The sequence below is a fragment of the Lonchura striata genome, chromosome 5, assembly GCF_050655825.1.
Source record: "Lonchura striata isolate lonStrDom1 chromosome 5, ASM5065582v1, whole genome shotgun sequence".
In the NCBI taxonomy this organism is placed as follows: domain Eukaryota; kingdom Metazoa; phylum Chordata; class Aves; order Passeriformes; family Estrildidae; genus Lonchura; species Lonchura striata.
In genome coordinates this window covers 49,054,868-49,081,171 of record NC_140707.1, presented here as the reverse complement: position 1 = coordinate 49,081,171, position 26,304 = coordinate 49,054,868, and the positions used below count along the sequence as shown (strand labels likewise).

Genomic DNA, 26,304 nt, shown 5'->3' with positions numbered 1-26,304 from the left:
AGTTTTTCTTCTCCTCGTCTCTCAGACTTTTTTCTCCCTGGGTCACTGTCCCTTTAGGTAGAACATCCATGGAAATCATTCTGAGTGATTTTATTTGAAAGGGGATGCATTAAGGATAGTGTTTCAGCAATGAGGAGGCCTCTTGTTCAGCAACACTCATTCCACTGCAACAACTTCAGGATTGTGGGCAAAAATTGGAGTTGTCTCCCTGTTTTATTTTGGCTATCTGGCATAAGCTGAGTTGCAGCCTCATCAGATACAGAATTTAGAGCAACACTGTGAAGAGAAGTTAGAGTTTAAGGAATTGTGTACATTACACTTTGATGTTTTTCTGGTTGTATTGGCACTGTTGTTTCTCTCAGGCTGCAAAACAGCAGCCTGGAAGGCAGCAAGTGACTTTTACAGCAGCTGCATCCTTATGTGAGGTCTCAGCTGTACAGCCCCACCCTAAAGCAAAATGCAAACTCACTGAATAAAATCCTTGTCTCAGCAGCATTAATGACAAGACCTCCTCTTGCTCTGGACAGATATCCTGTATCCTCTGGCTGTGCAAAATATTCTGGAAAGTTTTGTTCACATGTAGAAGAACATTGTCTAAGTTTTTGTATTTTTTTTTTTTTTGTAAATGCAAACATTTCAAAATAATGGTCTGAACAAAATCACGAATTCAGAGCAAACCAATTTTTTTTAATAGATGTCTTTGAAAGTTTAACAACTGGACACTTCCCAAGAGAAGAAGTCCCATTATCAGCCAGGATTTCTTGGGTGTAAATCCATTTATAATGAGCTTCACTCATACTTTTCTGAAAAACTAAAAAAAGGATAGTTTTGGGGTTTTTTTTTGTACTGAAGATGTTTGAATATGAGATAAGAGCAAATACAAAACTTCTCCTAATTTACTCACATATCTGTAATTGAGCTGATGCTAAAGAAGAGCATTAAAGTGTTCCTTTGAGTGAAGGGTGACAAATTTCTTTCCTACTTAATCCTATTCCACTGTGGTGAAATATTAAAGTTAAATTAATTTTAGCTACTTTAAAATATTTTTTATTAAACTTATCAATATATGAATCAATATCAATTATCAATGTTTATATTCAATTCATCAATATAATAAATGTGGTGATTCTGGACAAACTGCTTATATAAAGAGATATAATTTCATATCATATTCCACTACCATATAACAATATTAATATATCTCTACACAAGTGGAGATATCCAAACTTACAGGAAACTTTAGAAAATGGATATCCTGAAACAAAAAGATCAAGTAGGGACTTCTCTGTTATTGCAGCTTAACTAAATATTCTGTTATTGCAGATTAACTAAATATTATTTTAGGAACTTGCTGCTTTTCTGTTGCAATGTTTGTTTCTGTGTTTCTAGGTAGCATTTCTCCTTACGAAAGAGATCAGAATGCATTAAGAAAACACTTAATGATATTGTAAATAGAATAGCTGAGAAAGATTATCAAGTAAAGCAACTTGATAAAATCAAGTAAAGTTCATTTATTTTACTTTCTGTTAGTTCATGTCTCACCACTGTAAGTAGAACACATTTGCATTCTAGGTAATGTGACTGACCTGGGAATGCCAGTTCCTAAGTTCTGGCAAGAAGAAATTTGTTCCATATTTAAAATGAACAGAGGTCAGCATTTTCAGGCTATGATCTGGCACTGTTAAAGCAGGCTCCCCACCCATGAAACCGATGTGCTGCTTGTGGTGGTATATCTATTACTCTGAGGCAAAACTTTAGTTGATATATTTCCCTCTGGAAAATTAGAATTCATTTCCTATGTTAATGAAACAGGATAATGGTTTTGGCATTAACAAACATATGACCTACATTTTTCACAAAACAGTAGCCAACTACAAGCATTTTTTAGAAATATAAATATCTCTGGGAAAAGTTACTGAAATAAAATCAATCAAATTCTATTTTAAGGAGGGAAACTCCCTAGATTTAATTGAAACTTAAACCAGGAAACATATATTTGGAATAACCGTGTAAGTATTTATGTTTCTTGTCACTAAAGTTCAAGACAAATTTCCAGAAGTACATACATTCACAAGTTTAATGAGGTCTAAAATACTAGTGGTTAGCCATATTTATAGCTGTTTTGACCAGCTGGTGAGCTAATTAAAAGCACATAAACAGAATACCCCGGGAGTAGGTTTTTGCGAGTTTGATGCTACAAATTTTATTTCTTAAGATTAACTACTCAAATTAAAAGGGGAGGGGGTGAATGTCTCTAATTAGCAGTAGTTGCTTAACTATTACTCAGGAAAGAGGCAAGGAGTTCATTAAAATAATATATGATATAATATATTCTCATTCTTCAAAATGCCTCACTCACAGTAAATGTTTAGGCATACGTGTAGGCCATTGTAAAGGAACTGTCAATATCACCATCAGATCTTGGTCTTTGGAAAATTTTTCATCCAACAAATTTAATAAATCACAAATTCACATTAAAATCTTCCACTTGTCTTGATAGTCACAGGCAGGTGATCAACCCTTTTCCATGCCAGATCAGTCACTCTCCACTCAAACTCAGATGTCTCTCCAAAATAACCTTGACTTATATTATTTTTACATTTCTTTGTACATTTTTTCTCATTGCTTTGCTGAATTAGTTGTGTTTATTTTTACCTCACTCTGCCAGCTGCACAGATACCACTAGCTGTGAGACAAAAACCTTCACAGCTGGAAACAGCCTAAAATAAGCACTGGGATGATGCCACAGATACACAGCATCAATTAGCAGTGGGAGCAGCTGTTGCAGCAGGCAAAGACCTTCCTGTGTTTGGTTTGCACCCTTGTCATTTAGCATCAGATGACACCACTCCTCATCAGGATGCAGTCATTGCACGCGTGCTGCGCTGCAGTCATCCCAGCACAGAGGGCCAGAATAAGTCTTTGGAGCCACTTATATGCAGCATGAGCTCTATTTTGAGACTGTAAGTAGTGCACAGGGAGTTTTTGCTGGCCCTAACACATCTGAGCATGCCTTATGGGGAGCAAAAGCACAATGAAAGCTTAGGAGCTGCCCTTTTTTTAGGTGGCCCAGATTTATGAGAGTTATCTGTCATCTCAGTGACACTGTTCCAAGGACAATACATGGCACAGAGGCTTCAAAAATCACTGATGATGATGCAAAGCTAAGGGAGTGTTATTTACATGTAGTTGTATTTCAGCCATATTTTTGTGTATACATTGAAATAACATCATCACAAAATACAACTCTCTTGCAAAATAAGTGTTTAATCATCTAATTGTTGCATTTAGTTTTAAACATAGTCAGTTGTACTGAATCCAACCTCCAATTCATTGAGGTCTAATAGTTTTTAATGATTCTTTAAGGGAAATTAGTAATGAAGAGTCAAGTCCCTCACAGTTGCATCACCATGAAAATATTGTGAGGCATTTAATCTCAGTTCACAATGCGACAGTTCCTCAAGAGAGCCAGCAATCTTTATATTACTCACACTAAAAGTAAGAGGTTTAGGGATTTTTTTTTCCTTACAAAGTATTCCTCCAAGCTCCAGTAAATGCCAATTCCAGACCAGAAGTGTATTTTCCATGCCTAAGTGTTTCGTTCCTCCTGTATTTTAAAGCTTCAATGAATATATTAATTACCTCACCATGACTGTTTCATGCAACTTCAAAAATTCTCAACAAGACCAAATAAAGTCAAAAATGACACAATTTCTTCTCTTAACTTGCTAAAAGCAGTCAACAAATTCAGCCATAATTTACAGCATACACATTGAAAAATGCTTAAACTTCAAGATATCTATAAAAAAGTTGTTGTGGATACTCAGAGCTGTGCTAATTTTTATACCTAGAGGTACCTTGTCTTTGCTGAACCACCTTCATACTGATTTTCTTGCCTAAGACTGCCCAGAATGCTTGAGCCTCTTTTTCTGCTGATCCCAGAGTGTGTTGGGTTGCTTGGTCCCCTACAACCTTCCTCACCCTGTGGTGGTGCTGTTGTCTTTTCCCCCCATCCCTGGACATCACTCCCAGCCTTGGGCTGCTCTCTGTACACAGCCAACCTTCTCTTCTTTTGATGTGACCTCTTCAGATCAGGCTGGCTCCAGTGGGACAGTCTGTCCAGATAATGCAAGCAGGTGTGTATGTCAAACCCAAAACCTCAGTGTATGTGCAGTCCAAGTAATCCTGGCAGGGCTCCTTGTCTCTAACATCTTTGCTGTCTGGAGTTATAAAATTTGAATACACTGCATGCAGCTTCTGATTTTAATATAAATTTACCCTTACACTTTTTGTTACTATTGGTGATGCCAACGTAAGCATTTCTATTCTAGTTCTATTATGTAAGGACATTTCCTCCACTGTTTTAATCATCACATTTAAATGGAACTAAAGAGCTGGATTAAATTAAAGATGTTTTGCTCACTGGAAATTACTGGTGCAAATCTAACTGGTTTAAAATAAAAGAAGACTATCTGGTAGAAGTTATTGTATATCTTGTGAAGAGGAAGGTTATGTGCAGGCATCCACACCACAAAACCTCTCCCCAGTTAGAATCTGGCCAGATGACAACCAAATAACAGAAGAGCATCAGAGACCACATCCATCTTTTATCCACCATAGGTAATCATGTTTGGGCTGTGAAGAACATGTGTGAGTATGGAAGGGTAGGAATGCTCCTACCACCCCTGTCTGCACTGTGAACAAACTTAGGGCCTCTGCTCCATGGCCTTCAGTGCAGGGCCTTTCACAAACACTAAATTCATGTAAAAGTGCTGTACAGTTTTATTAGGGGAAAAACACCCTTTAAAGAGTTGGTTCAGTTCTCTGCTGAAGGCAACCTTTCTCCTTGAACGGTCAAAAGTGCTCAGACCAAGACAAAAGTACATTGGGAAAGTTTAGCAGAAACTGGCACCCAGTTAAACAGTGATTTTTCACATGCCAAGTGTCACTAGCTCCTAACAGTTCACTCTCCCACAGTCCAGACTAAGCCAAGACATTATATGGTACCATGTATTAAGTGAAATTGCTCTCAAGAGCTTGTCAAAATAAACTAAACAATGTTACATTGCTCAGTGGGGTTCTTTTATCTATTTTTCCAGAGAAATAGTATATGATTTTAACTATTACAGCTGAAAGCAAAATGAAAGCGCCATCACTTTCTCTTTTATTTTCCACATTTCTATCAGCACACGGCAGGTAATGCAGCAGTAAAATGGCATTAAAAAAATTTACAAAGATGCATAAGTTCCTTTGGAACTTAGGCCCATTAGGCTTTTATGGGTAATTTCACATATATTCAGTGTCTAAAAATGTATTAGGGCAGATAGATAGATAGATAGATAGATAGATAGATAGATAGATAGATAGATAGATAGATTAGATAGATAGATAGATAGATAGATAGATAGATAGATAGATAGATAGAGTGAAAGAAAGAAAGATAAATAGATAGATAGATGTACTGTAGAGCCCAATTGTCCAATTCTGACTCATTTATGCTGAAAATCTGTACATGTCCTGTACAAATAGTATCAAAATAATTGCCCATGCACCTTTTTTACAAAAGTAAAGCACTTCCATATGCTTTTACACACTAAGTATCTTTAAGAATCTCCATTATTTAGATTCAAGAGGAGTATGCAGGATATTGATGCCACTTAAAGAACTCAAATCAAAAAGACAAAATTCAAATCATAAAAACTTCTGCAAGTTTCCACAAGAGAAACCTAGGAGACTGAGTTTCTGCACAAAGAATGAGCAGAAGTGCTCAGGTCCTGAAAGTACTCTGCAGTTTGATGTCTATCTCACATCTAAATGTACTCATATTCCCAGAATAAGTTTTCTACCACCTACTTCACCCTCAAGAGCTGACATGTCAGATATAGCCCAAGGATGTCTAACCTCAGAAGAAATGTGGCCATTCCCTCATTCCAACCCTTCTCATCTCAGCCAGTAGTAGTAGTAGTATCACAAGTGCTTCCTTGGGATCAGGCAGGATCAAATCCCCCTTAGACTTCTGTATTTCTGTATTCCATGTGAGCATCTTAACCATCACACTGCATCAAGCTGCCTGTTCTGCAGAAGCACACCAGAGACACACCTCACCCTTTGCTTGTAATTATGGATTTACAAGGTTATAGAGACACATGGTCCTCTTCTGCAAGATGACTTTGGACAGGGGGCAGAGAGGTAATTTAGGAACTGGCAAGGCATGATACTCATTTGCCAGTCATGTCCTTAATGCTCCTTAGTATTTCTTCTCAAGGATAATTGTGGTTGCTCTTCATCCTGCTCCCTAATTTTTTCATCCAGAGAATGTGGGATTGTTGATGTATATTCAGTGTGTGGCAAGACATTTGGAAGTTGGATGCTGCCTTGTAAGTCCTCCTTGGTAAGTCTCAGCTCAGCTGCTTAAGGAACCAAAACACTAGTTATATTTATTTCATTTTCAGTTAACTCACTTAATTTGGTTTATGACTTTCAATAAATAGATCTCACACGTCCACATACCATTAGAAACTGAGTCCTTGGCTGATTTGAAGCTGTGGATTAGGGCTCTAAATTATTACGAATCCATAGGAAATTTTATCAAATATTACTTCCATCAGTATTTGCAAAAGACTAAAATAGCTAGAGATAAAAAACTTTGGACCTCATTAAATTAAGTAAGATCTCACTCTTGCCTCTACTCCGAAAACTGTAAAATAGATTATGTAATGTAAGAACAAGCCATAATTGGATGAAGTGGGACTAAAAAATTGCAGGTTTATGTTCCCCCTAATATTAATTCTCTGCCAAAGCACTTCATTAAATCTCAGTTACAGGTCAGAGTAGCACCATGAAATAGTAGGATATGTTAAATAATTATGTAACAAGTGTGGTTCTATATTGCCTCACTTAACTTTGTAAAAAAGGTAAATGTGATTTTGTGAGGCAAAAATTCCATATCCACCAGACATTTATAGATCAGGAGAAGGAAATAGATTTGGCCACAGGATCCCCGGGTGTTCTTCCTCTATAAAGTATTTTCTCAGGTTACCTATGAAATCAGTGAAGCAATGGTACAGCTGTTCCTAAAACATGCAGCTAGAAAAAATTAAAATGAAGGAAAACATATAGCTTTGTCTTAGATTCTTTTGTGTTTTCAGTGATTTGACTGAAAAAAATCAGCTGAGCAGTGTGAGGTAATAAGGAAGCAGGGAATATCTGGGTCTGTAAGGGCAAATATGATGCTTGACTATTCCATAAAATTTGGAAGAGCTAGTACCAAAGAAGGGCAGTCATAACATGCAATAGTCTTCTTCAGTTTGCAGATCTAAGGTATCCAACCTGGATCTGTGCTCTTGACAGAACAAAGGATCCCAGATCTATGACAGTTTTGGTTTCCACTCCAGCCAGTTGATGTTGGCTTTGTGTTCCTCTTACCCTAGCTAATACAGGGCATGTTCTCCCACAGCAACTAGAGCAAGAACTCATTATTTGTTAAGTGAATAGGCTGGTTGTTTGGTTTGTTTGTTTGTTTTTTTCAATAAACAGTTTAAAAGTTCAAACTGCACTATCATCTAGAGTTTATGATTTTTTTTTCTCTGATCTACTTTATTAAAATAAAATTGATTGCATTATGTAGAGATGGTTTTATTCAGCTTTTCTGCTGCTGAATGCTCAGACTGGATAATTGGCTACCTTATACATGTATAGTCGTAAATGAATCTTAAAATGTGGTCCTTTAGACTCAGCCTAATTTGGAGGGAAAAGCATCCTAGACAGATGTCTACTCCATGGTTTATAAGAGTATGTGATACCATCCACACTTTTCACAGCTAAACCCTTGAAAACTGGGAGATTGACAAAGGGACCCAAACGTGAAGAGCATTCATTAAAAGATGTAAATAGCCAAGATCCGTGCTGTTTTGTTTCAATCTTTTTTATCCTGTTGAAAACAGGAAAGCCTCCTGTCATGCAGGCTCAGGGATTTTCAGGGCCCGATAAAGGTTAGTGACATTTTCAATTCATGTTTGTTTTCATTCTTCTAATCATGAACCCTGTGTCAGCCTGAGAAACCAGCTGAGCTTAATCCATAACCTTTTACAAGTGAAACATTAACTCACAGCATGTTCTGTTGTCTTTTTAAAGCAATACAAAAGCAAAGGGAGGAAAAAAAAAAGAGCCACAACATACATGATAAAACATAGCAGCAACCAAATGTGAAGGTTACTTGAAAGCAGTTACAGTTGTGGACAATAGCATATATTTAGGTCCTTAAATTCATCATGTTCAGATGTCATAACTGCTGGATTTTTTTCACAAAAGCATTCAGGACAGAAGAAGAGAGTCAAAAAATAGGAATAGACAAATAAAATTACCTAGAATATTTTCCTATATTTTGATAAATAATCTGACACATTTCTATACCATCATTTTTGACTGGTATTAACTATGGAGAAAATATCCAACTAGTTTCTCCTCTTTCCTCATGCAGATTAACTCATCCCACTAGTTTGCCCTGCAAGTTTCACCAGGTGAGTGGTCAGTGCCTTAGGGTTTTATACAGTGCAACAGGGCAAATTTTGTGCAAGGGCAGACCACTGGTCACATATGGCAATAATCCTGCCCCACCAAGCATGTGGAATGGCACACACTGAGCAAACCTGGAGAGAAAAAACAGTTCTGTCTACAAAGCACACAGGGTCAAGGAAGGATAATTATTTCTCCAGCTTTTAAAAGCCATCATGGAGAAAACCTGACCTCTGTGTCTCTGTTGGATAACAAATACAATACATGTGTATTAAGGAGGTTCTCAAGTTACAAACTTTTATTACTCAGAACAAGAAACCATGTTAATTCATAGAGAAAAATACAGAAACTGCAGTCAGAAGCTATCTGAAAACAGAACAGTAAGACATAAATAAAAAGGTATCTGATTTTAAAAACCAAACAACCTAAGATGAAAAGGGACCCCTCAGGAAAGGTGACTATTAAATTTGAATTAGTGCATGTATCATAGATATTTCCTGTGAAAAAGAAACCTTAACACTGGCTTTGTAAGGTATTGCTGATATATCTGAGATTATAAAAAGATGCAAAATAAGGGAGATTTCACAGGATTTATTTCCCCTACCTGAACATCTGTGTTCAGAACATCTTCAGATTCTCTGTATCTGTGTGATTGGATTTGAAGAATAGGCTGGAAAATTATAGAGGAGAGGGAAAAAGAGAAAGGGAGAAAGGAAATAACTACAATGGAGGCAGAGACGTGTACACACACACATATGCAGTAAAATCCTAGAAGGGCCATTTCCTTATCAAAACAGTCTAGAATACTCTGACATAATTAGAGAAAATTGACATGTGAATACAAAAAGTAGAAGGTTGTTACTCCACTGATGATGCACCAGGTGAGATGCTGTTCCCCAACCCAGGCTGCCTGACCCTGACATTTTGCCGGTACTTATGTGCCTGCTGGCCACCACAGCATTGAGACTTCCTCTCTTAGCTCAAGGCTAAGAATATTAAAAACACTGAAGCTGAGGCTCACAGAAACAGCAAAGTATTACACTCCCTTGTACATGTTGCTCTCTTGTGCAGCAAAAAGTTTGGCATGGAGAGCAGGACCCATCACCTGCATGCAAATCAGCAGGGAAATCAGTCACTGTATATGCCAAATGCTTTTCCCTCTGGTTTTTCAGACAAAATTACTGGTTAGACTGGAGGCACACAGCCACAGTCCAACCCTGTGTTCAGGAGCAGAGCAAAGAGGGAGACCAGAGTTCCAAGTCTTGCTTAATTACCTGACCTGCTCCTGGGGCAACATAACAAATTATCAAGGACATAGTGTAGCATTACCATCATACCCAGAATAAGTAAAAAGAGGCTTGTGAGGATTAAAAAGGCTTTTATGGCTGGGTAAGTACATATGAAAGAAAGTCTATTAATAGATGAGGGGGATAAAATTAATTGCAACCCAAAAAATAGGTAAGGCAAATGGAATGAGATCCTGGTAAACGAAAAATAGAAGGAAAAAAATGAACTGAAAGGTCCACCAAAAGCAACCATTGGTAATCACATGTAAGACTCTGCTATTTACTTACACATTTTAAACTTGCAATTTAAATTTACAATTTAATTATTTATACAATTTAAATATTTCATTCATCCTTATATATTATGAGAATTAGCTAACAAATTTATTCACTCACTGATTATTATAACTTCAGGACGTACATCTGCATATTCAAACATGACCTGTGATGATGTTGTAGCAGTTTCCAGAGGATTCTATATCTTCTAAGATTCTATGAGATCTTTGTGATCTCATCAGTCCATCCATTGTCTGATCTTCATGTTGACTAGCCTTCCTTATGTTATTACTCCCTTAGTGCTTCCCTAATTTCTTTCCTGAATGTTTTTCAATTCATACAAAGTTTAATATTCTCAGCTAATTCTTGAGAGTCCCTTTTGTTTTGACTGTATTTCTACTACTAAAGAGCATTTATCTTTAGGACTTATGTGCTTGTCTTTTCCAACATATTTAGGATGATTCATGTCCCTGGTTAGTTGCCCACTCTGACCTCCAGAACTGACTGTATTGCATCTGTCACTGCAGTACAGAACATCATGCTATTAATGTATCAGAGAACAGTTAAGACAGTCATACCACTGGAAACTCCTGGTCCTTCCAGCTTTCAAAATTTTTTCACAGGAGGTTCAAAATAAACTTAATATTCCTGCTGAAATGGGATTTTTTAATGCCCAGTCCAATGGAATACTTCCTTTGCATTTGTTCTTCTCACTGTAGTTTGATTCTGATGATAGAGGCCTGTGGTGAGTTCAGTGGCATCCCCCTAAAACCTTTGAGATAAGAGGTGTCAAGTGCTTTCTAAATATTAAATAAAGTAAGCAGTTAGCGGGCAATTATGTTTTTTCAGTTATGTGGTTTCAGCACTGTGGATGGTTCAGGTGCCTTCCCCTCCTCTCAGCACAAGCTTTCTGTACCATGGAGATACTGTCAACATTTGCTTCCTGTGAACACAGAGATAATTTTTTCATCAAGATTATTTTTTTCTTTAAAGGAATATCATTAAGATGGCTCAGCTGTAACACTCTTATATCCACTTTCTTTGTAATGGATAAAAAAAATCCCTTCATCCAGTCACAAATGGCCAATTTAAACATTCATACACAGTTGCAAATTTTCACAAGATCAGCATGGAAGTCATCAGCCAAATTTTGCAGTTTTGCGGGGCATTTTCTCTCTACAATGCTTTCCTGAGCTGCATTTCCAGATAAGCACACATCACAAGTAGTAGTAGTACCTGGGAAATACCTCTGAATTTTTTGTGCTTCTGTTGCCTTAGACTGTGAGTAACTCTACAGGCTGGCCAAGTGAACACTGCACAAGTGCAAACTATTACCTGTGGTAAGTCTGGCCACATAGACCTTTTTATCATTACTTCTCTCTGCTTCTGAAGTAGCATTCATTTGCTCTCTCTTGCTTTGCCAACCCCGGAGTTTATCTGCCCCCTTGCTTCTATGGTTCTTTTATCTGTTCTCTATGTGAGAATTTATTTGTGTGAGCCATGTCTCACCAGCTCAAACTCTTGCATGACAGCATGGTCTGAAGGTCTTAGAGCAGAAAGTGGGATTTACAGACAATATTTCACTGCAACACAAAGTTTTCACTTTTGAATCATTCACAATGCTCACACCCAATCTGGACATCAAGTTCTTTCTCTTTTTAAACTTCAAAAAGTCACTATCTATGGAACATTCCATTTCTGGCCCTGTTTGGATTTTTTTATTCTATCAGATTATGTTTCTAGGGGGTATTGGAACTGCTCAGGTTACCAGGACCATTATATGAAATTAAATGCCTTTCTGCATTATTGCATAAGCCCAGATCAATGTTCTGTATTAATTTTGAGAATTCCTGTTGTTAATAATCCCAATTCCTGTTACAGGAGTGACTGATGGATTTACTTGTCTTTTAATGAGCTTCTCTTGGCTCCAAGAATTAGATCACAGAATCACTAAAACTGGGAATGAGGAGGTGAAACAGCAATACAGAGCAAAGCAGAAATTTCAGAGGCTGGAAGCCTAGAAGTGGGTAATGTTAGTCTTCTATTTCCATTTGAACTCCTAATATCAGGGCTGAAAGAGTGCTGATCCCAGTGTTTCCCTCAGCCTCAATGGGAGCTGCTGTATTCTCAGCATCTCGTTGAGAATCCTAGTCCTCATCATTCAGTCCCCATGTGATTTGGTTGCTTCTGAACAACTTTGGAATAGATTTGGAAGCCATGCCTAAGAGCAAGTGGGAGGAATGGGACTAAGCAAGGGGAGAGAAAGCGGTGTTTGAGCATTATGAGATTGTTACTGATCACAAGATACAGATGTTGAGTTGCAGTAGTTTCCAAAGGAAAAAACAAAAGGTCCAACACCTGGTGTGCCCAAGCCAGCTCTTCTCACCCACCACATCACCTGCTCTCACCCACAGCTGTGCTGAAGTTAGCAATAGTCTTTAATGTCATACCACTACTATTTGTTCACTGCCTCAGCCTCCCAGAGGGCTTCTCCCATTTTACAGGTACAAACTGCAATAATTAAAACAAAGTCTCCCCTACCAGTGCCCTGAGTACAGAATGTGTGTCAGGCTGTGCATTAGGCAGAACTCGAAGCAAACTGAGCCCAAAGTCGTGAGGCTCTCTCTCTTGTTAGCAGGAGGTGGGGGTTGAAGCCAATGGGTATCCTTGATCTTTAGCATACCATTTATTTCATTACATCTAATTTGGTTGATATTATCAACATTATTACACTGATAGTTGTTTCAACTCAGACTAATTTAATTGATAGAATTCTGTGTCCTTGCTATTATATGAGACAATTAGCTCTCATTAGTTCACATTTCACTCATTTTCCACTGACTGATTGCACTACATACTGATACTTGCTATCAATATGTAATGCAATCAGTCAGAGGAAATGTTGGTATAGTATCTCTAAAAACTATCACACTTAACATTCTGATTGTCTTCAAAGTACCAATATTTTCCTATAACTTAATGGTTTCATAATGCAATGTTTTGTATTAATAACAATCTTTTTAAGGTCACACAGTTAATCATATACTGATTAAACAGTAGTTAACTAATGAGGGTGACAACTTATTAATAAATTGCAGATGATACATTTCCGTTCTTCATTGTAACCTTTAAACAGCAGAGCTAAGACAGGGTTGACTTAAACACTTTTTCCCTCTCTTTTCATATATCTTCCTGAGGTTTCTTTTCCTGAATTCTAGGCATTTTGTATGCTATTGTCACAGTCCTGCTGTAACTGTAGGGACACCTTTAGCAAAGCAAGAACATGCAGCTGATTCTTAGATACAAAGGTGAAGAGGTTACTTGAATTGTTCTACTGTTAATTTGTCCTTTAAGCACCTACAGAGGGAGTCTGTAGTGGTAAGGACTGAAGAACAGAGGTCTATCGGATTATTACATCAGAAATGCTGAAGATTCGAAGGAAAGAAAAGAGTAAAAGGTACAACTAGCTTAACGTAACCCCCCGAGCTTTCACTGAAGTCCATCTGAAAATGCACTAATAATTTACTCCAAAAATTGCATACCTAAATTTCTCTTCTTAAGAATTTGTATGCCACTACTCACTGGTGTGAATTTGTAGCTGTGTTTATAAATAATAAACTTCCAGTCCTTACATTTCTATGAAGTATAAAATCCCTCAATATGCCATAAAGTACAGATCATTCTGTGAAAAATAATAGTCCAACATTCTTCAATATGTAATTTGTAAATCTCATCTATTCAATAGCAAACACATTTAATCAGCTCTACAGTGAATCTGAAATGGACTGTTAGTCTTGAAAAGTTAACAACATAAAAAAGCAAAAAATAAATGGTTTGCACTTAGGGACTTTAAAAATTCCCTACAAACATATTTTAAAGAGTAAATCCAAATTAGTCTTGCAATGCTAAATTGATGCTAAATAATGACAGAGGACATTTAAATACCATACTTACTATAATAATCTGTGTTTGAATCATGGCTTCCATGAACTGGGCTAAGCCTTTAGACAGAAACTAATTGCTACAAACATTAATTTTCAAGTCCCTTTTGTTTCCTATTGCAGGCACCTCTGGATGCAAAAGGTACCCAATTAGCAGAATTCATGGTTTTGATTGTGCATTGTGGGACTAGTATAAACACTGCTGATTACTATTCCACTGTAATGGTTGATTTTTATTTATTTTTTTTCTGATTGCTTAATAAGGCCATCTATTCTGCATCAGACACTGGCAGGGCTGCTGGTGAAATCAGTTAGGTCACTTTTTCTGGTCATAGTAGCAGGAGGAGCCTTGTGATGGTAAGAGATGACTAAAGGCATAATTACAGGCTATTTAACCACATCTGTTTCCCCACTTAACATTGTCTGCTCAAGTTAGTTGTAGTTAAATATATAAAAAGGAAAATAATGGTGAAGACACTAAAAATTACTATTACATGGGTAAAACTCTAGGGTTGGTTATAATTACAGAAAACAGAGTTTACCATGATATTTAAAAGGCACTAATTTATATTAGAGAATTTCTATACACATACACTCTGGCTGGTTGCTCTTGCTTTTACAGCCTATGTTATTTAAATACATTTTTGTGCAGAAGAATTAGTTGAAACTAGAAAAAAATTAAGATAACTATTCTTACTTGAATTTTGCTGTATGTCTTCATTCAGTGTAATTCCATGACAAGACTATTTGTGATTTTGTGTTTAAGAACAAATACCTAGAACACCACCAGTTCCTGTCAATGACAATGGGAAGAGCAGAGAGCTCTGGGTACCTCCATACGTTTCTCCAGTCATACAGAGATACAGTTTTCATCCTTTTATTTATAAAGGTAGATCACTTGTTGTCATTTCTGAATATATTGCTGCTTCATGATAAAAATAACACATAAATAAATAAGTGTTATCAAAGTCCAGCTTGCACATGGACATACAGCCAAACCATCTGGAGCAGCAACATGTCTAACTAACATCAGGACACATTCTGTTAGTTACCTGCACTCTTTGGTTCTATGTCAATAAATGACACAATGTCATCAAAATATCCACTGTGACAATAACAAAACAAGGGAGATAGCTTAGCTGGTTGTTGTAAAACTAAGATATTGAAATATCAGAGTAAATATTAAGCTTCTTCACATCAGTTGCTACCAACAGGCAGATTTTTAGCCACCACCAGTGCAAAACCAACTGAAAACAGTGAAGTTTTGTCAAAAACAGGTAGGTGTCCTTTCTTGCTCTGACTAGGAGTTCTAGCACAAGATTATCCCATGCTTTGAAATACACTTAAGGCAATAGAATGACAGTCTATGTTAGGTAGGATTATCGCCCTATTTCTTATATTTGGGTGGGTTTTGTGGGTTTTTGTTTGGTTGATTTATTGGTTGGTTTGGTTTTCAGGTTTGGTTTGGTTTGGTTTGATTTGGTTTTGGTGTTCATGTTTTTTTGACAGGCCGTTGGAAATAACATGAAGCATAGAAGGAAAAGTAGGTTTTCTTCAGGTTTTCAAATGCTCAGTTGCTCTGGGACCTGTTTTTGCTGGATACAATGAAGGGGAATGATAAAGCTCTCCATCCTCAGTTATACACTAGCACAACATTTGTGCTACTATATGAAACCAAAAAGAGTTAGGAATCAAATACTTTAAAAAACACAGTAGTAGGAAAGAGGGAATAAATAAGTAGTACAATCCTAATCTCCCAAATGCAACAGAAAAGAACATCCTTTCAGAGCTGAACTTTCCAGGATCAGGTGCAAGAGAGGGTATAAGAAGCAAAGGCAGTGGGGTGCTCAGCTGCCAAGGAGTTGTCACTGCACCTCACATGCAGAGCAGGCAGAACCTGCCGACTCTATTAAATCTGTAGAGGTTTCTGTAAACACAGGATGTTCCTACTGTGCAAAATTATCTTTGCTTGAGATATTTCCTTGGAAACAAATAGCTATGACAATGCACATCCCTACTCTGCATGCACATTTGTATACATGCACCCACCTATGCATATACATGACAGAAGATCAGAAATATGATTGTGAAGGATTGAGAGAATCACTATTCTGCACCCTGTAGAAGCATCTGTATTTCAATTACACTGCCTGTTCCTGGAATTAGACTTCTCATTTTCATCAGATTCTCACTCAAGGCAATACATTCAACTCTGACCTTATTCTTCATCTATTTCCACCATCTGGATAAAGAAAATGAGAGCATTGTTCCTGTTATCATTATAGTCCCATTACATTATTCTGTTGTCTTCTAATACAGAACTCCCTTCTAGCATGTCTTACTCTTGACTCCCTCCTCTACATGCTGTCCAACTGCAAGCAGATAAGACAACATTTTTCTGTATCATTCACTCCCGCCCTTTGGATTTTTCAATCCAAAGTCTTGCTCTTGAAGACCACATAACAACTTCACTCCTTCTTCTGCACTAGCCAGTTGGGCCTTTTGAAACAATTCTTGCAAAAGACTTTAACTATTTCTAGGGAGCTGTAACTAAACAGGTTTCCATAACACCATTTACCCCCAGTCCTTTTAGATGTTGAAGTTCCCAGTGTCACAACGTCCATCCTGAGGAAAAAAAAAAAAAAAGGCATTAAGAAAAAGACATGTGAATATGATACAAATAACTATAAGCTACCTGTACTCTCAACTGAATTTCTTAACAACTTTCAGGACAGCCTGAAGTGCCTTGTGTGGTGCCTTGTGTGAACAGCCAATGCACTCAAAACCTACCCATCACATGTCATTATTATTGAGAAATGGCCAGTCCATTTGCTCCAGTTCCTCTCATTATCATTTACCTCTGGCCTTCTTTTTTAGCAGGTTCTTGCTGACCTTCATCTCATGAATCAGTTTAGGGGACAGTGCAGCTTTTCCATCTGGAATACAGCATCTCTGCAACATTCTCCTGAGCATGGGCACTGCAGAGACAGGCAGCATCACACTCACACACAGGTGGTGGATCAAGGAGTGAGCATGCATTCTCTGTCAGGAGAAAGAGTACTACAGCCATGAAATGGTCATATATTCTGTGTATATGTTCCAATTTCATTACAAAGTCACCATCAAATGGTTCTGCAGCTCATGTCTCCCATTTTCAGCAGGTTCAGGATGAATGTTCATTAGTGCCAATGTGCTGTAATTTAACCAATCATAAACACAGTAGGCAATCTGTGTCAGGGCACTGTTTAAACACAATTTTATTCACCATTTTCCCTGGGTAGGTAGGCTGAGAATGGTCAGGAGCACCAATATGTATCTGAGACTGCACAGCTCTGCCAGCTGCTTGACTTCCTGCCCGTAATAGTGTGGGCAGGCAATAGACCTGTGGATGGCAGTGGACAATAGATTTGAGATAGATAATCACTTCTCTAGCTGCAGTTTTTTCTAATAAATTTATTTCAGGGAAATTAGGGCTAAACAAGTATTTTTCAAATTTAGAGAAACAGAGGTATAATCACTTCCATCCAAACTCCAATTCTCTGTTGCAATGATCAAGAAATTTTCTGTGAACTGACCTGTATTTTTTGCAGACAAAACAGCTTTGCATGTGTTACTGTTTATTTCCCATAAAAATATTCTAAACCCTTTTCTCACAGATTTTTTAATCCTTCACACTCACACAAATTTTTCTTTCATTCAACTTATTTTATAAATTACTATTATAAGTTATCATCTTAATGTTTTTCAATAAATGCTTGCCTCAAATGGTACAGAGGGCAGGAAATTGTGACATCAAGTATTTTGTACTAATAAATATGAAGAATGTTTCTGGCTATCACCAGGTGAGTTTTATCATAGACAAGACAGTATTGGTTGGGCTTGGGGGAAGGAAAAAAGATGCTGTCTGTTTTTTTGAACTACACTAATAAGTAACAAATTTATCTGGCCTTCACTACTTTCAGTTGCAAAGCTTACTCAGGTGGTGAATGTTTTCATAGCTGAGTCAAAAATATCTCCGTTTTCTGGAGATGTGCTTTTAGTATGATTACTGGGTTTTGGAAATAAATTTATCACTTTTTGAAGCATTTGACATTGAATCACCCCTCTACTGGTGAGACAAATAGAAATGTATCCCATTCACGGGGTCTTTCTTTAGCATTTGTGTCAGTAATATAAAATAAGGGACTATATTCTGACTTACTCCCTACTCAGCAACATCCATGAATAAACATCCACTAAAATTATCAGTTTCCACCCCCATTTAAAAAAAAACAGATTTTATTTCCTTTAATAGTATCCCTACAGCATCTCTCCCTGGTATTACTGTAGATGTTTATCTCTGACCCTTATCTCTCCTTTTCATTGTTCCTTGCAGTATCCTCTGTTTTATGGCACCCTGTACCTGCAGGCAGTGCTGGCAAAATTAGCAGATAGTTTTACACCAAAGCGTTTTTCTGGGTATAATGTGCTCAGAAGACATTTTTGTTCCTTAACACCATCTTGTAAATTTTATATTAATTGTTGAAGCACAGTTATGGCACCTAAGAATTTTTATATATGATTTTGGCTTTTGTTTCATTTTTTTACAAAGTTATTCCATTAAAATAATAAATAATTTAAAAATTTTAATATTTTAGTATTTTATCTGATCATTCAATGATGAAAATTCTACCTGGCATTTTAAATGAAATTTACATTCCTCCTAGTGATCTTTTACCACTCTGCATTGAGTTAATTTTGATTGTCTTTCTTCCAGAGAGTTGTTTACATCATTGTAGCCTTACATGTTTATAGATAGGTTTATACCTACCTTATCTGTTGGTTTCCTTTTCTTGTTCTGAGCTGAATAGTATGGTTGTTTTTGAAGTTTTGCATGGCACTAATATATGTAAAATATCTCAAGCCCCTACTATAATGGGAAATGGTATTTCCCATTATAGTGATTTTTTTTACCTGTTGATTTGACTGACAAATGTTTACCTTTTCAGAAAAGCACACTTTTTTATAGTATCTAAAGACATTCTGGTTTTGGATGGGGGAGGCAGGGAAGGTCCTCAAAAGCTATAGCATATTTTTCCATGCATCAGTAGTTTAAAAAGGATGGCTCTTACAGAAAAATATTTAAATGGCCATAGGGTATCAGTACAGGCTTACTGTAGTCTTTTCTCTTACAGCCCTGTTGGACATTTGCCATTTTTTTGGTGAAGTTTTAAGGGTTTTTACAGTTGTTAGGCAAGGTTTCTTTTACACCCCATGTGATGAGAAGCAGGGTTATAGGGTGCTGCCTTTGCTGCTGTTCAATGTTGTTTTGTTTAGTTTGCTTTGTGCTGATTCTTGTGTCTCTAGGATGGGAGTTACTTTTGCTGTTATTCTGTCCTCAAGCTGAAGGCTCCATTTCTCTTCCACATAACTGGTCTCTCTCATAAGCCTTTCCTGAATGTACCACTTCCAGAAATACAGAATATTACAGCACCTTTACTCAGAGATGCTCACATAGCCAGTAAATAACTCAACCATAATATACAAGCACTAAAGATGATTATATAGAATTAACAAAGGCACAGAAATATCTCATGTGATTCCCACTGATAATAAATCCTTTTACTAAGCATTTTAAGAGTGAATGCTCAGAAAAAAATTAGATAAATAACAACAAAATATTTTAAAATAGATAAATTTTTTGGCTTCATAATTGGCTGAATAAATTTTAAGACACCTATGTAAAAATTATTAAACAGACAAAGAGTTAATAACATTTTAAAATTAAAGGATTAATTAATTATTGTTAATTTAGTTCTCAATTTCAAACTATATATTTTACAAGAGAAGAGTTTGGATACAGTTTTTTATTTTCTGCATAGTTTTTGATTTCTTGTGTTAATTAAATCTATTTAAATCTACCCACTATGCCAAGCAATGTTACCAAGCAATCAAAATCTGGAAGCATACAAGTGTCACTGAGGACAGAGAATATAGATCCTGTATTTTGAAAAACATGTTACCCTTTTGTGTCAAAAATATTATCCAGCAACTTTTTTCCAACTGGATGTCTACCAAAAAAATAAGACAAGTTGAAAATCAGTGGAGTTAAACCCCTTGGAGAGATGTAATACTGTGAGTGTAATTGAAATGTTAATACTTATTCTCATGCTGATAATTACCAAGAATATTTTGGTATAGTAGTTACAGAGCTCACCTTTCACCTCTGGGTCTTGGATTTGATTTCTACCTGGGACTGCATGAAAAGGGTTCAATTATCTCCATCTGCCTTTTAGTGGAAGGATTTTCAATCCCATTCATACTTCATACTTTATTTTTGTTTACAAAAGTAAACAAAAATAAAAATAGATGGACATAAAGGGAAATTTTATGCCCCCAATCAGCTAATTAGTATGAAGTTCTGGGCATTATTTTTAATAAAATTTGACAGGAAGTATAACAGGGTTTAGACCATTTTGAAAAGACACAAAATTACTGAAAAAATGAAAACTGAAAGCAAATCTCTATTCCTTCCTCTACCATTCCTTTTAGCATTTTGAGTATAACATACAAAAATTACTGTAGTGTCATAATGTAAAGATAAAACACTCGTTGCTGTGCAACAGCCTCATAGCTATAAATCCAACCTTATCAACATGACACAAACACTTTAGCACAACACTTATCCTATTCAGTCTAACACATAATGAGAAAAGGAAATAAATTACAGTTTACACACAGGATTAACAACAGAAGTTCAAAAAAATACATTAAACAGACTCAGTGTTTCAATGCTGTGTTTTAATTAGCCCAATTGCCTCCATCTACCTGCCACATATAGCAGGAAAAGAGTAATGATTGATGGATTATGTAGAGATTTAAGTACATGGATCTCTTAACTTTAAGGTTTCAGAGTTTTTATAAAATTCTGCTCACTTTGCAGGGCATCTCTTTAACACCATGATAATAAGAGCTGGGCAATACCTGAAGCCCTGATGCAATGTTATTAGGCAGTACACCATTGGGAATTTAAGAAACAGTGAATCTTGTTTTATCATGAAAACTGACATCTCAGAGTGTCCTGCAGTGATATGCAAAAATCATTGTCTATGAGACACTGCAATTAGTTTCCATCAGTTACATACAATTTACTATAGTAAATATTTATTTAATCTGTGACTTGTGTAAGTCTGAAAAAAACCTACAAACACCAAAATCTGCCATGTTTCCATAATAGGCAAAACTACATTTCCTGAACTGTATCAAGAAGATAATCCAAAGGGGATTTTATTCCATTCCTATCTGAAAGCAATACCATCATTATCTGTGCTCTCCTTTCTTATTTGTTCTAGATACCAAGATAAAGTAGGACATGAAACAAGATCTAGGCAACACAAAGAGTGTGTTTTAGAAAATTTAAATTCTAGTACTTTAATAGCACTAGACAGAAAAATAAATATAGTTAAAGCCTGAAAATGAACAGGAATTGTCTCATGGATTTCAGCAGCATTCAAGAGAAATTTGAAATAAATGGGTCTAATAGCAATAACGTGAGAGTATTCAGCTCAGCTTGGAATTGAGGTATGCAGAAAGTGCTCCAGTTACTGATAGTAATAACCCCCACTGCTCCATGCCTCTCTCCCTTTCCCTGGTTTTTAGTTACAAGTGCTTTGATTTTAAGTCAAAGGATAAATACTGTGTTTATATATGCTTTTGTCCCTTTTCTTTCAGTAGTGTATGGAGATAGATATAAGTGAAACAGAAGGTACTGGGGGTGATGCAGCCAAGCATAAGGCCAAAATTTTTTAATCAAGATTCACTAATGCTGATTCGCTAACTTTGCCTCAGATGGAGGCAGATACATAGGGACAAAACCTTTGCCTTCCCTAGAATATGTCCATGCAGTTTCCTGTGTTTTTTAAATTTTTGCTTAGGTTATGCATAGTTTTATTTTTCTCAGAATTCTCCTGAGAATATATGACTTACAATTACGACACCTGCTCCATTTCTTCTGAACACCTTACTAGCTTGATTCCTTTTATGTGGTAGATCCAATTAAGTCACTTTCTCTAATAAAAGTACTTTGTGATTCTTCATGTCTCTCTACTCTGAGACAAGGTAACCCTAAGTGGACAAATTAGTTACAAGATGTTGTTTAGATTAATTTAGATTATAAAAGACCTGAGATCATTGAGTCCAACTGTTAAATCACTACTGGGAAGTCCACCACTAAACCTTGTCCCTAAGTGGCACATCACACCTTTTAAATACCTTCAGGAGTGGTAATTCACCCACTTCTCTGGGCAGCCTGAAAAAAAATTTCCTAGTATTTTTTTCCTCCTGCAGCACAATTTGAAGCCCTATCCTGTTGTCCTGTGGCTTGGGAGAAGAGACAAACACCTACCTGGCTACATCCTCCTTTCTGGCAGTGTAGAGACTAATAAGGTCTGCCCTGAGCCTCCTTTTCTCCAGCCAAAACACCTCCAGCTCCCTCAGCCACTCCTCGTCAGATTTGTGCTCCAGAGCTGCCACCAGCTCTGTTCCCTTCTCTGGACATGCTCCAGCACCTCAGTGTCTTTTCTGTCATGAAGGGCCCAGAACTGAACACAGCACTCGAGGTGTGGCCTCACCAGTGCCCAGCACAGGGGAACAATCACTGCCCTGGTCCTGCTGGCCACCTTATTTTTGGAACAGTCCAGGATGCCATTGTCCTTCTTGGACGCCTGGGCACACGCTGGCTCATGTTCAGCTGCTGTCACTCAGCACCTCCAGGTTTTTTTCCACTTTGCATCCACTCTGCCTCTGGTCTGTAGCACTGGCTGGGCTGTTGCTACCCAAGGGTAGGGCCCAAGACTTGGCCTTATTCAGCCTCATACAATTGGCCTTGGCCCATTGATCCAGCCTGTCCAAATCTCTCTGCAGAGCTTTCCCACTCTCCAGCAGAGCAACACCGCCATCCAACTTGGTGTCATCTACAACCTGACTAAGGGTGCACTCAACACCCTCATCCAGATAAAGATACTAAAAAGGACTGAACACAAGACTGAGCCCTGGGGAACACCAGCAGCAATCGTGAGCCAAGTGGATTTAACTCCATTTGACGCCACTCTTTGGTATCACCCATTCAGACCCATCACACCATTCCATACCCAGCAAACACTGCACCTTTCCAAGCCATGAGCAGACAGTTTCTCCAGGAGAATGCTGCGGGTAATAGTGTCAAATCTTTTGCTGAAGTCTAAGTAAATCCTCATCTACTACACTTGTCACTTTGACCTAAAACATTCATTTGTTTCAGAACAGTCATTTATTTTAAAAAATAAAGTTTGGTTTCACACTGCTAGCAGGAAACTTTATATGTGAGCCATACTTCCATTTGGCAAAAATATTAATTGTTCAACATTTACCATGTCTACAGTTTTAAAAGCTACAATTAAAAAAAAATCCAGTGGCATTTCAAGGTCTTCCTGAGAAGAAAAATACCAAACGAGCCTTGCATTTACTGCTGTGAAATAAACACTGTAGTCCCTGCATTAAAAAGCCAATTATATTGGCATTAAAATTGCTAATTACATGGACATAATAATCTGTCTGGTAATAAAAGCACCTGAAAAAAGGAGAAGAAGGACAAGATACTGCTGTGGCTGTGGGAGCTGTAAGATGGAAGGAATGAAGGCATACAGAAAGCATCCTGCCCCAACTCTCACCATAAAAGGACCAGAGTCAGAGGAGAGGGGTTGAAAGGCCTTGCTATGCACATTTATCTTACCTGAGAGATATGCACAGGCACAGCACTGCGGGACTGTGCAGTGTGTGACAATCTGCCCATGCCCTGCTTCTTTCTCTGGCTGCATTTCACCTGTGGCGTTGCCAGTCACATTTTTAAACAATTACAAACCTGCATCAACAAGAGTCTTACAGCAACAGTTACCTAGTAATTAAAAGGTATTTTGGAAACCTTGAAGTGATAAAATGCATAAGTCTGCAGGGAATGCCTGAGACACAGGAAGGAATAGGGCAGGGAAGAAGAACCCCCTCAGCTAAACATAATCAAAGGCTTTGATATTAAATGTACAGCTGCTGTAATGCACCCACAGAGTTTCAAAACAGTTAATACAAGGTTTTCACTCCTTGGGCTTTAAAACAGGAAAAATACTAAACCCCAAGTGAAACTGTGGAAATAGAGAATCCATTAAAGATATTCTCACAGTAGGGCACAACAGGCCTTCTATTTAGTGGCTTACAGATAACAGGTTTGCAAAGCACATAGTTATCAAGTAAATGACAGATGAAGGAACTTAAAATAGTGATTTCAAATCTGTATTTCTTCAGCCTTGCTCTATCTGGGAGAAGTTTATATTAAAAAATGTTTAGATACCAAAGGATTCTGGCCTTGAAACTCCTTTCGTACCTGCTTTACCTGATTATCTCATACATACATGATCCCTTTCAAAAATATAAACATTTCCACTTCTTCAGGTATACTTGACTTATTTGTGTCCCTGGATCCTCTGATTTCTAAAGAAGAAAGATATGGTGCTAGTGGTCATTACACATGTACTCTGTATTATGTTTTTCTCCACTACTAAATGCCCTTCTTGTTGACTTTATAAGCATTTCAGTACATGTGAGGATATAAACACACATAAGCATTTCAAGCACAGATGCATCAACTCCATGTGTCTTGCAAACACGGCTGCTTTTCATTTGTGTACTTGCTCAAAATGTTTCACCGATTCTAGCCTGTGCTTCAATTTGCAACTTTACATTCATTTTTATTAGCTTTAAAACTCCATCAATTTCTAATTTTAACTTCGAAAGAGCTAGTCTCCAGTTTTTATGCACCCTACTGATTTTCTTTCCTGCACCATATATATGGCCTTACACTTGCTGGTATCTAGTCTTATTGTCAGATGCAATTTTTCAGTCATGCACCTTCTAAGCAACTTTTTCTTCTGTTGTTGATTTTGTACAATGAATGTTCTAATCCTTGCCCATATTTTTATCTTCTTTGGAATTATCTCACTTTCCTAGACCAGCATGTCCTCACATGTGCAGGCAACTCCACTGTGAAAGCTGTTGCCTGTTGTGCATTTAACACAAGTTTGTCAAAGGTCCCAGAACAGTTATTTGCTCTGAGACCTGGCATTACACAAAATAGTCATCTAGGTCATTATTATGCTCAGCTCCTTTCCTTCCACTTTATCCAGCTCATTGTGACATTTCCAGACTCAAACAGCTGCTTTTCCTATTGGAAAATGTAGAACGCTGTAAAGAGGCAGTGGGTGGGCAAATACATCAGTGGAAGAAAAACAACTCTGTACGCTTTCATATGTGGCTCTCCTTTGATGACATCACAGGTCTAAAGAAGTACTTTCACAACTGCTATCAGTAGGACTCCTGTAAGTTACTCTTCTATTCTCTCTTATTTCTTCTTTAAGGTGCAGATTTTACCCAGTATTTTCAATAGGCATGAGTTGGGAATTAAATACCAATTAAGGCATTGCTTGTCACAGCAGCTGTCAGTGATCCCCTCTGCCACAGTCCAGTGCCACAGCACGGGCAGCTGCTCGGCCAGCGCCCGGAGCAGGCTGGCCACAGGATCCCTCCCTGGCAAGATGAGGATCCCCAGCCCTGCACAGCTCTCACGTGGGCTCAGCTGCAGCTTCAAACAGGCAGATTCCACTTAGCACTGAGCTAGCTACACGAGGAATTAGTAAATTGGCACTGATAATCTACCTGAACTAGAAATACCCCTCATTTTTATATTAACTTTTCTTTTTCCTTCTTCTTATCACTGCTGCATTTTTTGTTCTCTGTGGAATGACACAGACTTCCACAGATTTTTTTTCTTCAAACAAATGCAGAGTTCTTCTACTTAATCAGCATTTTCATTATGTGTAGATTACGGTTTACATTAAAATTGAACTGAAATATTTTATCACCTTCTGGATGACAGAAGGTAAAGAAATCTACCTTGACCTGTCCTTTATCACTCTTGGCAGACCCTGTTCCAGTTCATCTAACATTTTGGCATCTCTAACTGATTTCTTTTGGCAAATCACTGACTGAGTTTTTTAGACACCTGGGTTTTTTGACTGGTTTTTTTTGTAAATAAGTATGCATGCTCTACACTACAACATGTTAGCTTGGTTAAAGAGCTTTTTCTCCATTTTTCCACAAATACTGTTCTGTTGCAAATGAAGTCGTAGGGCATTGGTTTTCTGCGTGTCTTTGTAAATTGACTCTGCTTTTTGTTGTTGATGTTGTTGTGTGCCCTCCCTCTTCCCTCTGTCTTCTTCATATTT

The 26,304-nt window shown here is 37.4% G+C and overlaps 2 long non-coding RNA genes across 2 annotated transcripts in view; one reads left to right on the top strand and one right to left on the bottom strand.

The window, feature by feature from the left end:
* LOC146767361 (uncharacterized) overlaps positions 1-20,705 on the bottom strand; it is a 27,875-nt gene extending 7,170 nt beyond the window's left edge. The window contains exon 1 of the long non-coding RNA XR_014955690.1: positions 318-20,705. This is a non-coding gene — a long non-coding RNA (uncharacterized LOC146767361). The remainder of the gene's footprint in view (positions 1-317) is intronic.
* LOC146767360 (uncharacterized) overlaps positions 20,343-26,304 on the top strand; it is a 20,857-nt gene continuing 14,895 nt past the window's right edge. Inside the window, exon 1 of the long non-coding RNA XR_014955691.1 lies at positions 20,343-25,398. This is a non-coding gene — a long non-coding RNA (uncharacterized LOC146767360). The remainder of the gene's footprint in view (positions 25,399-26,304) is intronic.